We start from the raw sequence: 17,603 nt of genomic DNA on the forward strand, positions 1-17,603 counted from the left end.
TGTAAGTGTAAAAAGGTTCGGCGTCGCATAGACGGCATAAAGTCCGTCGCCAGGACGACCCAGGGACCAGGGTAGAGGGCTGGAACCCGGGTTGAGTAAAAGGGTCCTCAAATGGTCACTGTTATGTCGTCCCAGGGACTGACTAAACTGACGCTATAAAACCAAACAGGAAAAACACGGTTTTAATTAGTAATTAAACTTTTTTGAAGTAAAATATACGTTTTTCATCTATTTTCGACAATTTTATCATCTTTTGACTCATTTTCTGCGCTAAATTTTACTAAAAATGAAATTAGAGGCGTCCTGTGGACATCATATTGAAGCGCCCTCCAGACGTCAAACATGCGACCAGTATGGGACGTCTCGCCGACCAGTTCTGCTGAGTGGGTATCCTATTATTCTTTCTGCGTTCCTGAATGCTTCTTGTTTTATGTTTAACATACAACAAAAGTTCGTTCGGTAGTGTACTCACAAAAGTGCTAAATCTTTCATAGAAAGAAATAATTAAATAATTTAACAAAAAAAAAGATGGTTTCTAGTACTAAATTTCTAACTCTGATTTTCATCAATAAAAGAGAATACTTCAAAATGTTTTTTGTGTTCCTTTTAATATCTTACTTCAGTGGGCAGTTGTGCTACCTGTATCAGGTCCCCTTTATTGCAAGGCCCCTCCCAAAATAAGTTTTTAACTACTCATTTTGAAAAAGGGTTCTGGTGCTATTTTCATACTTAAATATAGAAATTTCTCATATTTGGCTTGGGCATCTCTCGTAATACATTCTTGTTTTCGCTCCTGGCCAAAGCAAACCATAAATCGAACGAAAAATAAGAGCAACCATAATTATCGTACCTTGGAGTTACATCACCCTCCAATCAACGACCGATCTCATGGTCGTTACCTGGCAAAGTTATCTCGAGCAGATCCTGGGTGATTGCCGAAAAGATTTGGGAATCTTCAGCTTCCCTCAGAATTTTCAGGAAGCCTAAAAGTGACTGAACAAATGTGATTAAGAACTCCAGTTTCGTTTTGTGAATGCCTTTTTGAAGAAAATTTGCCAAAACAAGCAAACACACACAGTGCTTTTCTACTTTTAAACTGAAATATCTCTACGCGTTTTCTCCATCCAGTGGAAATAGCTCAAATTAATATCAAAACTTTTATGCCTGTACGTGTAAGTTGTGGATTTCTTTCACTATCAAAGGGTCTCGTGCAAATAATGCCACCCTTGTGCGGGAGTGCCCACCTAAGGGCGATCATGCCACAAACTGCGACATTGAAATTTTTGGGGGAAAGGGGGGGGAGATGATGGGTATTTTTCCCGATTTTGGGGGAGGGGGGGTTCAGGGAGCTCGGAAAATTGTTCGTTTGTGACGAAGAGAGAAATAGAGTAACAAGTTTGACGTCACACAATTTGGTTGAAATAAAAGCTTTTTTTATCGCAATAGTATATGTCATGATGGAAATTCATAATTATCTGTAAAAAATGTTCAAAATAATCGAAACTAATATTTGATCATGAATTCATGAATTTCTGCGCTGTGTATCTATAATATAAATAAACTTTTTTTTTGGAAGTTGGGAAAAGAATTTCAATTAATATCTTTTCATATTACCTGTTTTTACCATTGAGAAGGAATAGATGGAGAGAGTGTAACTCTACTATCCCGATACGGCAATAGTACCATGTGACCTGGGGAGCAATTTCGAGTTGACCGTAACCGCTGAAGAATTTTTCATTAGCTGAAGCCATGCACGATAACAACCTTTAATTGTAGATAGGAAAAATTTGATTTATAGTAATAGTGCAGTATTCTAGCATTGTAAACTGTGAGGAAAAAGCCACACCAGGAGGTCTAGTAACTTTTCCCTTGCATGTACGAATGTTTTTTACTTCTAAATAAAGAAAAAATAACATTTATATGCATTCAACGAGTGCATATTCCACAGTTGCCTGTAATTTTTAAATTTTTGTACTTATTTTACCTATAAAAGTTATAAAACATTGTATATCTTGAGTGCAAATAACATTTTAGTTCCATAAAAACACCTTTTACTTAACTAGTAATTATTTTAACGGCTCTTAAGCATTTTGTGTACATTTGCTTTGTTGGCGAGTATCTTCTCGCCTAATTCCTGTGAACAGCAGATGCGCAAGAATAAAGATTTGCTATTTTTATGCTTCAATTTGAATACTAGTATGCCTGCGTATGAAATCATTTCAAAACATTGATTACAATACATATGAATCCATAAATTTTCAGTCAATAACAGAACACTTTAAACTATTTGTACATGCCCGTCATTTTAGGGAATAAACATCAAAATACATGAAAAATGCAATTACATTATATTTTAAAATCCGGAAAGAAGTGGGGATTTGCATGATAGGCCTGTATTTGTATCCGTTATTTATTTATTTATTTATTATTATGCGGTAAAGGAGTTGGAGCCAGAGTTGCTCAGATTTGTAGCCCATATAATAAGTGTCGTCGAGTCGTCTGAAAAATATTTAATGCCGAAAGAGCGATTGCGTGCCAAAACGCGACAACTTCCCAGCCAAACAAGTCACCTGACCTGGGAAACATTGGGTTCCAAGCTTATTTCACTGAGACATTTGCTATGGCTCCCTCCATTAGTATTCCTTCTCAATGGTTTTTACTCGTGGTATAAAACATTTGAAAGAAGAATGCACAAACATGACAAACACGTGGTGAATAGTATGTATATTTGGTTGTTAATTAATTCTTCTGCATTGTTTTCGTAATTTTCAAACTGAAAATCATCATGCAGCATAAGTAAAATGTTACCCCCCCCCCCATACATCCATCCATACACACACATAACATTTAAAAAAAAATGTCTTTAACTGTACTGGTTTTGAGTAAAAGAAAATTTATCTCTCTGCTGTACCTGATTTTTACTTCCTTTTACAAAAAAGGAAGTATTGTATTCGCGAAAAAATTTTCACTCAAAAATCGCCCTTAATTTCCATTTTGCTCACCCCCAAATGAATGTTGAGTTTTTTTTTTCGATTCGACCACATGCGGAAAAGTGCCTAAGAATGTATAGACACGCGAAATATCCATTTTGACCATCACCGAGGTAATTACAACGACTTTTCTCGTGACGTCTGTATGTATGTGCGTATGTGCGTATGTATCTCGCATAACTCAAAAATGGTATGTCCTAGAAAGTTGAAATTTGGTACATAGACTCGTAGTGGGGTCTAGTTGTGCACCTCCTATTTTGGTTGCATTCGGGTGTTTCTAAAGGGGTCTGTTGCACCTTTTTGGGGGGAAATCATTGTTAATTTCGATGCAAACTCAAGTGGTGTTATAATTTGGCGGTCACTTGGCGATATATCGCCAGTCTTTTGGTTGCCAAGTTTTGTCGCCAACTTGGCGAAAAATTTGGCGATTTTTTTTTTTTTTTTTTTTTTTTTTTAAATCTGCTTTCAATGTGGCCATTGCTAGTGATATTTAAAGAGTTAGAGAGAGAATCCCATTAAAATTGCAATAATAGGGAAATAGCATTAAATTGGTGTAAAAGGAAGTCATGTGATGCACACATCAGCTCGTTTTTCAATGCGAGGGCACGACTTGAAGCTGTCGTACTTGCCCATCTCCCTACAAATTTCTATGCTAGGTTTTAATTAATGAAATGGAATGGAACGAATTTAAAAAGTAAGATGGGAGTTCAATAATTACGTTCAATGTACTGCCTTGAAGGAAAGAAGATAAAGGCTCTAATACTTACAAATCCTACAAGCACAGTTTTAGGCCATCCTAGGTGACGTTAAAGGAAAAACGAAGGTAGTAGAGATGGGATTCTCAAGGAACTTATTCGAAATTTAAATCTTGAATATAGTCACTTTGGTGATGTGAGGAGGGGGGGGGGGGAATGATTAGGGAACGGTTCAGGGCTCTGCTCCGAGAAATTTTCAAAATTAAAGTTAAAATTCGCAAATTTAGGTATTTTTTGGTTATTTGGAAAGAAAAAATGGAGATGAAGTTCTTTTTTTTTCCCGAAATTGAATTGATTTTTGATGATTTTTACTCTTTTCTCGCTTGAAGTTTTAAAAACCTACATTTAGGCTATATTTGGAGACGTTTGGTGACAAAGGGGGAATTATAAGGATTCCTCTTTGGAAACTATCGCACAATTTTTCAGGCTATCTTTAGTAGTGACTTTAGGAAAAGGGTGGGGGTTCGCATGTTCTCCTCCAAAAATGCTTCGAAATTGCAGTCATAGAATAATGCTTTTAGGCTGTTATTGATAAATTTTAATTTTTTCTTTCTTTAATTTTTTTAAATTAAAGTTTAAAAAGAATAGCTTTAAACATATGAACATATGATGCAACATTGGTTCGGAGGGGGGGGGGGGGGTCCTCTCTTTCGGAAATGTTTTGAAATTGAATGCATGAAACCACTCTTTTAGGTAGGCTTGCCAGATTGCTGAAATGTTCAACCAGGACACAGAAAGACACCCCCCCCCCCCTCCTTAGATGTCTAGAGAATTAAGTGTTACTCCCACCAAAAATATGTTTCAGCAACACTCCTACCATCTGGGTGATCTTTTCTGGATGTATCAAGCTGAAAACTACCGAGCTGTGAGATCAGAGAAAGCAGTTTGAGATTTTCCTTTAGCAAATTGAAAGCTCAAAATTTACCCTTTCTGAATATCGCTGACGTAGAGTCGCAGTTACATTCTGTGGCTGCTTGGAGCAAAAGAAGAGGATCCTTCAAGGGACTCAAGGCTTCTTGTACTTTCAATATATTGTAACATTTTTATACGTATTAAATTGATTTTGGGGTAAAAAATACAGTGATGTTCTCCAGACATATCTCTTTCACTGTATCAGTACATATTGCTGCGACTGGTCTGGAGCTGTTCTGGTATGTTTTTATTGCAATTGAGCAAATTAATACATTGGCTTCCCTATCCACTTGTATAACAGTAATTCCTCCTAATCGGAAGTATTCCATCATAATTTGAATCAATCTTGATTTGTTCTCAGAATTCCGCAAAAGGTTAGTCTGTATAATCATTCCCACTACACTTTCTTCAAAAAGCAATAGTCTCAGACATTTTCGACATTACTTTTCTTCGTTTCTTCTCAATGTTAGTTGGTAATGCATACGCGTATCCATTAAAATCCACTGCTTCACTTAAAAAGAAGTTTTTCTTAAGACACCTGAAGTATTTGAGGCATATGTCTTTTTATTATATATCTGACTCGTCCCATGCCACTGCGTGCATAAGAAATCCTTCATTTTTAATGGACAAAGAGATTTGTGGTGGGTGGCTTAACAAAAGCCTCTACTGATTCAATGATAGCTGCCATGCTTAAGTTTTTATCCTTTCTCAGAGAAACCCAACTTAAAAAGCGAGGGTAGTTGAGGGGATAATTGAGATATCACGTAAATTATCGTTTGAATTGAAAACAGCAGCATCCTGGTCAAAAACTGGAAGACTGAACAAAACGCTCATTTCTTAATACTAACCCCCTTTTTTCTTCTGAAGTTTAACTTCTCCAAAAGAACTTCCTTAAGTTGAAGGCAGTGATCTTTCACCGACATTTTTATCCATTGTCACATAATTATACGGATACATAATTTAAAAAAAAAAAAACATTCTTGAGTAACTATTTGCTACCAAAAATGCACCAAAAATACCATTTAGAGATAACAATGATCTTTTTATTAAAAAAAAAAAGTTTTGAACGATTTTTGACGAATTTCTATCGTTACTGTGAGTGTTTTTTTTTTTTTTTTTTTTTTTTTTTTTTTTAATTCACTTAATATTACAAAAAGAAATTTGGAGCCACTTTACGATTTATGGTAGTTTCAAAGAGCTAAACAGATCAGCATTGAATTTTCACACCGAAAATTTTGCATTTCTGAAAAATAACACAATTTGCAAATCATATAGGTTTATAGCTTTTTATGGGAAAATGTCGATAAAACATAAGCACCAATTCAAACATACATAGCATTATTTAAAAATGAAAAATAACAACTATTGACAAAAATGTGAAGAAAATATTTTTTTAAAAATACCCCAAAAAATCTAAAAAAATATTTATTTTAGTAGCATATGTATTCTGCTGCATCTTACATTAAGCACAGAAATTTTCAGTTTTTGGTGTCAAAACAAATATTAGAAATTTTTTATTGGTTTTTAAAGTTATGTATCGAAACAATATTACTTCTAGAGCCTACACTGTAACAAATTTCGGAAACGTTTCTAGGTATATCGGAAACGTTTCCGAAATAGTAGGAATCCTTCATCCAATAGCGAACTCCTCAATATTCAGAAAGCTTTTTGTTATTTCAAGATATCTAGAAGCGGAAGTGATGACGCAACGCTTCGAAACCTATTTCATCCTTCCAACACAGGCGCCAATGAGTCGGAAATAACGAGAACTTCTTTTTTTCTTATCTATGGTTGCTGCAGTCAGCAACTGTTTAGCATTGGATTGCTTGTTATTTTATGTCTAGAGAGTAGTAAAATGTGTCGAAACTAATTATACGCTTTTGCATTTTGAACTGCCCTTGATTTTTTAGACGATGTACGCAGCTATTAAGTTAGTTCATAACCATTTGCTTCTTTACAATTTCCAATGCGACCATAATTAGATATATATTGTGTGTTCAAGCGTGAATAGTTTCAACACCCGTGTTTATACTTAATGAAACGAAACCCTTTGGATTACTTATTCAGTTGTAATGGAGGTACTTAGATTTTCTTCCGCTCATGTTCACTTGTAAGTATTAATGAATATTTTAAAACATGTTGTTATATACATTTATATTTTTGTTGATTTGCATTTGATGAGGCTCCAATTGTAACTGTTATTGGGTTTATCGAATTAATTTAAAGTTATCCTACATACCTATGTGCGCGGTGTACTATTTGTTGTAACTAACTGAAACTGATTAATTACGCAAAAGAAGTAAGATTTATATTTGAGAAGCAATCACAGAAAAGTTATTTCGAAATACTTGGATGTACATACATTTTGGTTCAAAAAGAAAAAAAAATCAATTGTTTAATTCATTAGAAATATGGTAATGCAAATATTTTCTAGTATTGTAATATGCTTCACAAAAAATGTGCCGGTATAATTTATCTTTTTTTATTATAATTTATTCATTCATTTAAAAATATTTATACCATTAGAAAATGACCATGTTATCTATTAGTAAGAACATAGTTATGAAATTAATTCATCTGCTTATTCATTTTGTTAAATGTGGTTAACAATAAAAAAATTCCTTGACATTAGTTCCGAAAATAACATTTCCTTCGTGGATATACTAGTTTAATGTAGGACACTCAGGAGGAATGAGTCAGTGGCAAAAATGGAACAGCTGCATTTACATGCTGAAATAAAAAGTAATATTATTTCATGTCATCGTTTTAAAAGTGATCAGTTTTTAAATACTATGTTATTAATATGCAATGCACATATGGTGAGAAGACGAGGGGCGTTCACCACGCAGACTGTGCCATTGACATTTTCAAGGGGTTGCTTTTTTTAAGGTGGGGGGCGCTTTATATCATTTTATGGTGTGGGGGGGGGGACTCTCGTATATATGAAATGGAATAATCATGTAATACAGTTCAATGTTTTAATAAATAAAATATATAATGCATTTTGCGCACACTCTAAATCAGTAACCTATTTTGATTAAGTATCTATATTTGTGATAAACTGGAAAAGGGCAAGAACAGAAGAATAAACCCGAATGGTTCCAGCAGGGGGACTTTGGTGTCATATTTAAATTCATCAATTTCTCTGTTGGTACTTTTCGGTACACTTTGTTCGTCAAAGAAATTGACTTGGCGTGAACAAATTTCGGAACGCAAAGTGTAGGTAAGTTCTGTCAAATTTTATCCGAAAATAAAAGCTATCAAATTTGATACAAGATATGTTTTTAAGTTCTGCATTAAAAATACAATATGTTGATAATTTTGTCTTGAAAATATTGAGAGAAAAACTGAAGTTTAATATTGTTTAACAAACAATCCCACTTTTGAGAAAGTACTCCCCTTCCCTCCCCCAACGATTTTGTGATTATGAATGAAACTACTATATTGTTTCATAAATTTTCAAAAATTTATATCTGTGCATATGTTATGCTGTTAACTATGCTATTTGTCATTAGAAATTCAGAAAAAAAAAAAAAAAATCCACGAATGATTCTAAAATTGCTTGTTTCATTGCTCTTAGATATGAAAGAATTGAAACTGATATGGCATGCAATACTATAGTAAAGAATTATTTTTTAGAAAAAATCACGGAAAAAGGATTCCGAAATTCTCAGAAACGTTTTTGAAAATTGTTTGGAGAATTCCGAAATACTCGGAAACGTTTTCGAAACTTTCATGAACCACAGCTGCACAGAATACTCAGAAACATTTCTGGAAATTACGGAAAGAGGATTCCGAAATACTCAGAAACGTTTCTGAAAATTACAGAAAGAGGATTCCGAAATACTCAGACACGTTTCCGGACATTACAGAAAGAGAATTCCGAAATACTCAGAAACGTTTTTGAAAATTTCATGAACCGCAGCTGCACGATATACTCAGAAACGTTTCCGAATTTTTTTTACAGTGTACACAGTTTTTTTCAGAACTGAAAAGTTTTCATTTTTGACCAAACTATAACGAAAACAAAAAGTATTAGGCGGCCATCTTTTTGATCCTCCATTTTGGATAGAAGCTCACATGGGAACTTAGGGGACTTTTCATTATTTCTACGCAGGGTTGGTAAAAACAACCGGTTTTTTCAAAAAAAAAAAAAAAAACGGTTTAAAAAAAAAAACAAAAAAAAAACGTTTTTTTGGTTTAAACCAGGTTTTTTTGGTTTAAATACTATTTGCGAGAAAAACAATTAATTTTCGGAAGGTAATTAAGGTTCCATGTAATTAACAGTTATTCAATAGTCACATTATACCTAATTTCTTGATTAATTGAAGAGATAAGAACAAAATCTTGTAACTAAATTAAATAATTAAAATAGCTTTCTGCGGGGAAATATTGATTGAAATGTTTGACTTGATTAACATATTAGTATGCATGTATATATAGACCCTTTAAGATACGAAATACTTCAAGAAGTGATTGTGATGCGGGTTAAGATAAAATATAATGAAGATTCAAGAAAAAAACTTTATAAAACCAACATAATATGAATAATTATCGAATAAAGGTAAAAGTTATATTTCTAAGCATAATCTTTTCAAAAGAACAATTTTCATATTTTTTCTTTCTGATCTTACATAACGCTGATTTTTATATACGCAATGACGCAAATATTGAAGTAAAGCAAAATGTACAACAGTACATGATTGAACAGTCAAAAAATCGATTGCTGTTGTACTGACAAAGTTTAAAAAAAAAGTGCTGCTCTATATTCGACTCCGTTCTTATTTTGGAAAGACTTGGAAAAGATATCGACTTTCGCTAAAACAAAGAACCAAATCAAAAATACAAAAATTGGTGTAACATGGCTTAAATTACAAATTATTTACTGGCATACATGCTGCATCCAGCATTGAAGTTTAAAAAATATTAAATGCAAACTCTTTAGAACAAATAAATGTGTAGCAAATTCTATTTCAAGAAATTTTTTTTGCCAAAAACGTTATATCTTCTGCAACAGTGACTGAGTGGTGGAAAAGCCAGAAAAAAGAATTTGAAAAATGCAATGCAACCGTCTTTAAAAGTCTTCAACATTACTAAAACTAGCTTTAGAAAAGTGCAGTGCATATATTTTCGTCATTTAGATGTCATTTATAACTCAAAAATTGATTAGGCTCTGGAAAAGCTTCAAAACTTGCTTTTTGTTCAAAGTACTAAATAACATAAAAATAATATTAATTTATAACGTAAAAGTTGCTATGTATTTATGCATATGTTATTGTGGTGTAAAGTTGATTTTATGTAATTGTAAAAAGATTTATACACATATTTCTGAAATGAGTTGAATACATTACATACAAAGGGTGTCCGAAAAGTCCTCTACACATAACAATGGTATTTTAGGTTAAATGTGTCAAGGACTTTTCGGACACCCTGTATATTTATTTATAAATGTAATTTTACAGTTTTTGTTTGTAACAGATTAAAAATATTTTGCTTTAAACCAAAAGAACCGTTGTTTTCTCAAACAGTCTTTAGAAAAATTCATTTAGTTGAAAGCCTTGAACAATAAGACTAGCTTTGAAGCTTTTTCCAATCCTAATTTGTTTCTTATTCAATATGTGTGGGGAAATCAATGTAAACCTGTAAAATGGATTTTTTTTTGGCTTAAGAAAAAAAAAAAAAAAACATTTTTTAAAAAAACCGCATGGTTTTTTTTTTTTTAAACCAATTGGTTTAAACCAAACAACCCTGTTTCTACGCATGTTCAGGAACATATCCTGAAAAATTCAGCTAATTATAAATTTGTGGTGCATCGACCCTATTTTTGCCTAAATTTACTGGACTATAAAACATTTTTTGGTAAAAAATGAAGGAAATCACCCCAAAAATTTCCTTGAGAACCACTGTATCGATACCGCCCCCCCCCCCCCCAATCTCATCATGTGAACAGGGACGCCCCAATGGGAAGGAGAGGTACTGTAACGTCCAATACCTCTCCATCCCATTGGGGGGACCTCTGTACCTCTCCTTCCAAATAGGAAGGAGAGGTACAGAGAGGTTGGCACTGTAACGTCCCAAAATTTCCTGATTTAGCAAATTTGGAGACAATAATGCTACCTTGAGATTAGTTTTTCTTTTTTTTTAATGTTTTATATCCAACTAGCAAAAATATCCGGCGTTGCCTGGGTCAGTAATAATTATGAGAAACAATCGTTACTTGCCCTTGTTTTCTGTTTTAAGCAAAAGAATTTAAAACAAACCTTTTTGACGTGATTAAAAATCGAGCTTCTTCCTTACTCATTAAACTAAAATAGCGATAAGTATAAAGAACAAAATAGTATTCAATTAGAAACGAAAGCACGACATTTAAGCATATACAAATTTGAAGAATTTCCAAAATATGAAATTAAACTTTACATGTTTAAAAAGATTTATCTGTTAGTACTTTTTTTTTTTTAAATCTAAAACCTTCTCTGTATGGCTATTGAAGTACGAACTGTTTTAAAAAATGTAGCCGCCCGTGTTCCCCTTACACTTGCTTTAGTTATTTTGGGAAATTTCAATTTTTGTGAACACTTGGTGCGGTTTAAAATATTACCAAATTTGCGAGAATCATTTTGGGACACTTTCGATAATACTCCCCCTCCTTACTAATTTTTATTATAGAAATATTGTTGCCAGATGCTGAGATACTTTTGATCAAAAAAAAAAAAAAAAAATGGCGCTAAACGGTTTCATCCGAAATGTTTCCAAATAAGTAGTAAAATTTGGCGATTGTTTGAAATCGTGCAAAAAGAAAAATTAATGGAAGTTTTTGTGCGGTTTATGGATTTGCCTAGTTTAGTTGTTGAATTATTTTACACAGTATTTTTTTTTTTTTTTTAAGTATCTTTGATTGGCGATATTTTGTTTATATGGTGAAAGCTGAGAAACATTATTACGTAGTCTTTGGCCTCAAAAACAGCGACCGTGGAAAAACTGCCAAATGCATCAGCTACTGAAATCTTTCTGAAAAAATTCTGGCGAGCAAGTGTCCAATCAGCATAAATAATAATAATAAACCATTAATTACATAAGTTCCGTTTAAAAATAAAATGATCAGCCAAATCCATTTATTTTTAGCCAATCTTGTGGGAAAACGTTACTTTAAGATTTGACTTGAGAAAAGCCTCAAAAAGTCAGACGAAACGCAAAAATATTCAACAATACAACAATTCTTGGGAGTTGAGATGACACACTAAATAATGACTTAGGTTGATGAAAGCCTTCGATAAGGGAACAAAAAAGCTCATAACTCGTTTTTTATTCTACTTAGAAACTTCGACCAGATGCTATCTTCAGCAGAAAAATTGGCGCTTTCGATGGACATATAATGTTAATATGTGCACGTTTTTCCCACCCCCATATTGGGGCATTTATGCGAAAATTGGGACTAAAATTGGAATAAAAAGGGAACTATCAATTGGATTTTTTTCGAACTGGTCTATAAACCTTCCCAGTACCAAACTGAACAAACGGTGAAAGTTTCAGCCAAATCTGCCGGGTAGTTTCTGAGATCTTAGGGAACAAATTTACCAAACTCCCTTTTTATATATATAGATAGATGTGCTTCGTACTTCTTATTAAATGTATTGTTATGCGTGAATGATGATACGTGTCACACTCGTATTTTATAATTCAGAAATATTGGAATTTGATTGGCAAATTTAGATTTGTCTCCCTCCCAAAAGTTTTAGTTTGAGGCGTACCTGCATATGCATAGGGGTGCTCACCGAGGGGGTTCATGGCGCAAACTGCGCCATTGAAATTTTAAAGGAGGGGGGTGTTTAGAGGGGTATTTTTCTCATTTGAAGGGGGGACTCCGCGATATTGAGGGGGTGCGCCCTTGCCCTTTAGAGGGGCACCCCTGATATGCATATAAGCTAGGTTGATACTTCAAGCTATATTTGTATGCGAGCAACATTCCACAAAAAATGGCTGACACATTATTACACACTTACACAGCACTTTCCATCAATGAAGTTGATCCGCGCTCTGTACAGCAGAAATCGAAAGTGACTTTCCTTTCCGTTTCTTTTTCTTCCACCTTGCTAGATAGAGATCACGAACTTAATCTTTTCTTTTTACTTCTGTGGCCTCATTTTCGCGTCGACGTATAAAAAAAAGGCGTTTTCTCGCGGGCGTGAAAAGTGAAAACAGAAAACCATAAGGCCAAGGCACGTGGCGCGATTGCACGGAATTTGCAAATTTTACATCAATTAAAATTTTATTTATTTACTTTTTCCGAAATGAGAATGTAAAACTAAAAGTACGCATTCATTCGAGCGGATTACGAATCCAGCTTCTGGCTTTGGAAGTGGTCCTTCAGGCCCACCCTTTCAAAGTTTTCTGCGGGGGGGGGGGGGGGGAGGGTGCAATGGGGATAGGATTTCAATGTATTATGAAGAAAAAAGCGTCAAAATGCGAGGAAAAATGCATAGTTACATAATGTTTTGAAAATTCGTGGGTAGAGGGGGGAGTAAGTTTAACCCTTTCCCCCAGAATGCCCTAATGACGGGCCTGTAGTCATTATTGAAACATGACCACACAAATCGAAGAAGCAGGTTGCCACAATGGTAGAAGACCATATGACAACCGAAGAGGCAGGTTATAGTTACATATTGTTTTGAAAATCCTGGAGGAGCGGAGTCAATTGACCCCCCTCCCCTGAATGACCTAATGAGGAGCCTGTGGTCATTCTTAAAATATGACGAACACAAATCGGAGAAGCGGATTGTCGTAATGGTCTTTTAAACGAATGCCAATCTAAGGGTAAAAAACCTCGTGCCGCTATCTTGGGTTTTTTGGTGCATCTTTTCAGTTTTCGCCTTTTATCTTGAAAAATTATTTTGCACGAAAGTATTTTCGTGCAAAATAGAACATAAATTTTTCTTTAAAAGCATTTTAGATTTTTATTGTAGTTAAAATAGATGTCGAGATATAATTTCAAAGTCCGTTAACTTTTGAAAAACTGACCTTTTTTCTATTTTTAAAGATTCCTCAATGATTGATTTGTTATTATTCTTTCTTTTTTGTGAGTGTGTGAAGAAGTACGGAGTCATTAGAAGGATTTGATTTCTTGAAACTGGAACGCAGATAAGGAGGAAGGAGAAAAGAAATGAAGAAAACAAAAATAATATGTGAAGGTGTTCTTTTCATCCTTTCTTCCCCCTACATAGTCCAGCAAACGAAGCCCCTAAATAAAGATGAAAATGAAACAAAAAACATGTAGTATTGAAAATTGGCACACACGTGCAAGAAAGACTCGTAATGAACATGTACTAAAAGTCCCCGATGGTAGGGGGAGCTCGCGCGGCCATCTTGAAATTAAGGCGCGTTTTTTCAGTTTTCGTTTAATGTCTCAAAAACTTTAGTTGAGAGCAAAAATCCTCCATTGATAAATCTTAATATGTAAAAATCTTCTGTGCGTACGTTTGTCACCATAAGGCTTTCAAACGCTGGACCGATTTTGATAAAATTTTCTGTAAGTAATTAAGTTGTGGCAAGCATGGTTTCGAAGCGCGATGGATCGAATCGGAAGCGTTTTTATTAATTAATTAACTAATTAATTTAAACATTGGATGGTAAAATCTCCCAAATGATTAATATTTTATTTTAACTTATTGTTGAGCGAGAAATGAAATAAATATTTAACCCGTTGCCAAAGGACAATAAGAAAGCCAGCTCTGCTTTTTATAATGAAATTTCCTACTGTAATATGTCGATTGAAAATAGATAAAACGTAGAAAGAGAGAGTGAAGCCTTCATTTCTCTTGAAAGGAACGATTTTAGGTCCCGTGATATATTTTTAAGTAAAGTACTGTAAGATTCACGCAAAACGTGTGTTCTGTCGTCGTAGTTGCACCATGTGACCGGATCGGTGCTTTAGGTTTTCCGAACCAAATGATCAGAAAGTACCGTACCTAGCAACATTTGTTTCTCGGCTGAAATCCATCTGAGTTTTGGCACCAATGTCAAGAATACTTTTAGGATTATCTAAGTAATCAGTACATTATTAAAGGAAAAGGTGATGGAATTGAAAGACGAAACAAATTTTATTTTCTTCCAAAAAAAAATTACAGCAGGGTAGTTCTGTACACAAAAGATCAGTGCAGTGGAAAATCTTTATCTTTGACGGAAAGAACAAATTAGGCAATATATGAAACTTAAAAAGTTTTTGGTTCAAAAGATCGGACCACTAATCGGTCAGAGTTGGCTTCTCTCACTGATCGGCTGGATTACAGTAACGTGGTGACTTGGCGACTTAGGCTATAAACAATAGAGTTGCGCGATCATTTGTTTACATTTTAAAGATATTGTTAATGCAATTTTTTTTTTTTTTGTATTTTTTGCTTATTTGGCGAAGTATTTCAAATTGCAAAGAATTGTTTTTCGTTTTTAAAAAGTTTTTACTCATTTTAGTTGAAGAATGTCTATTTTGCATCGAGAGGGGGGGGGGAGGAGGGATGAGGGATTTTCGCTTATTCAGTGAACTGTTTTTACCTTTATCATTTTTCTAAACGATATACTTTCGATTGTTTTATTCTCTTTCATATGGGGATGTTGCAGCGAGATTTCCCGTTTGTTCTAGATTTGTAGTTAGATTTTTTTCACTTAATATCTGAAGACGTTTTTCATCTTTTGAGTATCGCTGAAAGAACAAACCATCAAGTACGAGAGAAAAAATACTTAATAGAACAACTGCTCAGTGGGCATTAGATTAATCAAGTTGTAATAAATATACGAATTCTCAAATCATAGCAGCTTAAAACATTTTTTTACTTTTTTTTTTCAACAGAACGGTTCAAACACCAGATAGTTTATTGAAATTTTTTAACCTTTCAATTTGCGAAGTTTGAACAGAACAACGTCTGTCGGGTCCTCTAGTATATATATATATGTATGTATATATATATATATATATATATATATATATATATATATATATATATATACAGTGGCGCCGACTCCATGGAGCTTGAGGGGGCCCAAGCCCCCTCAAAAAAAAATTTGAGGGGGCAGAGCCCCCCCAATAATTTAAGAAAGTTATTAGTTATTTAATGCTTTCTAAACTCACAAATTTGTCTCAGTATTTTTTATTTTCCTTGTTTGAAGATAGTTACCTTGTAAAATACAGTCAGTAATGAGTTAAAACAAATAATTATTACGCTAAAAAGCAGGTTAACTGAAAATGAGTGGTGTGAATAATGATAGTGTTACGGTGCTGCGAGCGCTTAGAATTTGTCCCAGTGTTGCGAACCTGCGGATAGTCTGTCCGATCAACAATGGGGCAGAAGCTATTGAACAACTTGGCTGTTCTTCATAACCACCGAGATATTTTGGATGAACTGGATATTGGACCAGTCGTCAATGACTTCAAATTCAGTAATCTAGTCAGGCGGTCGACATTTGCACCTTCCTAAAGACAGCCCTAATATTGGTATTTAAAGCAATTTTAAAAATCTCTTTAAACTAGAGAATTAACTACATACAGAACGTTAGATTTAAAATTTCGAAATATTAGTACTATTTTATTACCGTATTATTATAGTACTGCATTAGTTATTTTCCAATACTTAAATATTTTTAGGGTTTAAGACCCTATAAAAACCCGCTATTTACATTCTATATTAACTTTATTAACTATACTAAACAAATTAACAGTGGGATATTATTTTTATTTAATGAATTCTGAGCCTTATTCAAAGCAAGTTTAAATTAGCTATTTCACTTATTAATCAAAGTGCAACAGCAATAAATAACTAAGCAATAAACTTTTCTAATGATAGTTTAAGATTTGTTTAAGTATAATTTCAATATTTTTATAGATATGTATTCACTGTTCTGTAATAGTCTAAAAACAAAATTATTATACTATAAATTAAATTAACCTCTAACGAAAATACCGTACAAGTTTTTTTTTTTCTTCTTTTTTTCGTTTTTCAAAGCCAAAACATGTGTCGAGTTAGCGAGAGTAGAGTTTTCAGGGTTCTAATGTTGAAAATATATTACTCTAAAATACTTAAAAAGCTATAAAACTTACTTTTTCCATCTCCAATTAGAAAATTTTCTGGGGTTAAACCCGCTGTATGCCCCCCATCCTCCCAATATTTTTTGTACTTAGGTGCACTGGGAGTGCCCTTCCATGCAAGTCAAGTGCCCTACCTTATATCAATGCCTAGCCACGGAATTGCACGACTTCCCCCAAAATAGAACTCTGTAAAAATGTCCCACACTGAAGATAAGTGACATGATCTAATTGAACCAGAAAATTTGTATGCAAATTCTTAGACTGACTTTGAAAACGCCATGCCACATATTGTTTGTTTGTATAAATCATATACACCAGAAAATATGTAAATTGGCATTTTCAAGGTTCAAAAATCTGAACTTTTACTTATTTTTTTTTGGAAAAGTGTGGGGGGGGGGACGTTGTGGGATAACATAACCCCTGGATCACCATTGACGTCTAGCCCCCCCAATAATTTTTGCAAGTCGGCGCCCCTGTATATATATATATATATATATATATATATATATATATATATATATATACGTATATATATATATATATATATATATATATATATATATATATATATATATATATATATATATACACACACTAGCATTCCCGTACCCGGCATTGCTCGAGTAATGTAATTAGCAGGGGTTAACAGTGCTTGGTGTACCTAGTTTCGAAAATCCCCTATAATAATTACTTATTACCTATAACTTTTTCTAATTTGGGGAGGATCCCGGGGCCCCTGCACTCCCTACATATATGCCTTTGTCCTTAACCGATCTTTAACTGTTATTAACGATCCTTTTAAAGTATTGATTATCTTTGCAAACACAGGCCATCCACATTTCATTGATATACCTATGTTTAGGCAAGAACTTCTTT

General features: G+C 33.8%; 1 protein-coding gene across 1 annotated transcript in view; it reads left to right on the forward strand.

Moving 5' to 3' along the window:
* Window positions 1-17,603, forward strand: part of LOC129216203 (dual specificity testis-specific protein kinase 2-like) — a 115,749-nt gene that overhangs the window by 30,752 nt on the left and 67,394 nt on the right. The window lies entirely within an intron of this gene.

Source organism: Uloborus diversus, chromosome 2 (genome assembly GCF_026930045.1).
Source record: "Uloborus diversus isolate 005 chromosome 2, Udiv.v.3.1, whole genome shotgun sequence".
NCBI lineage: Eukaryota > Metazoa > Arthropoda > Arachnida > Araneae > Uloboridae > Uloborus > Uloborus diversus.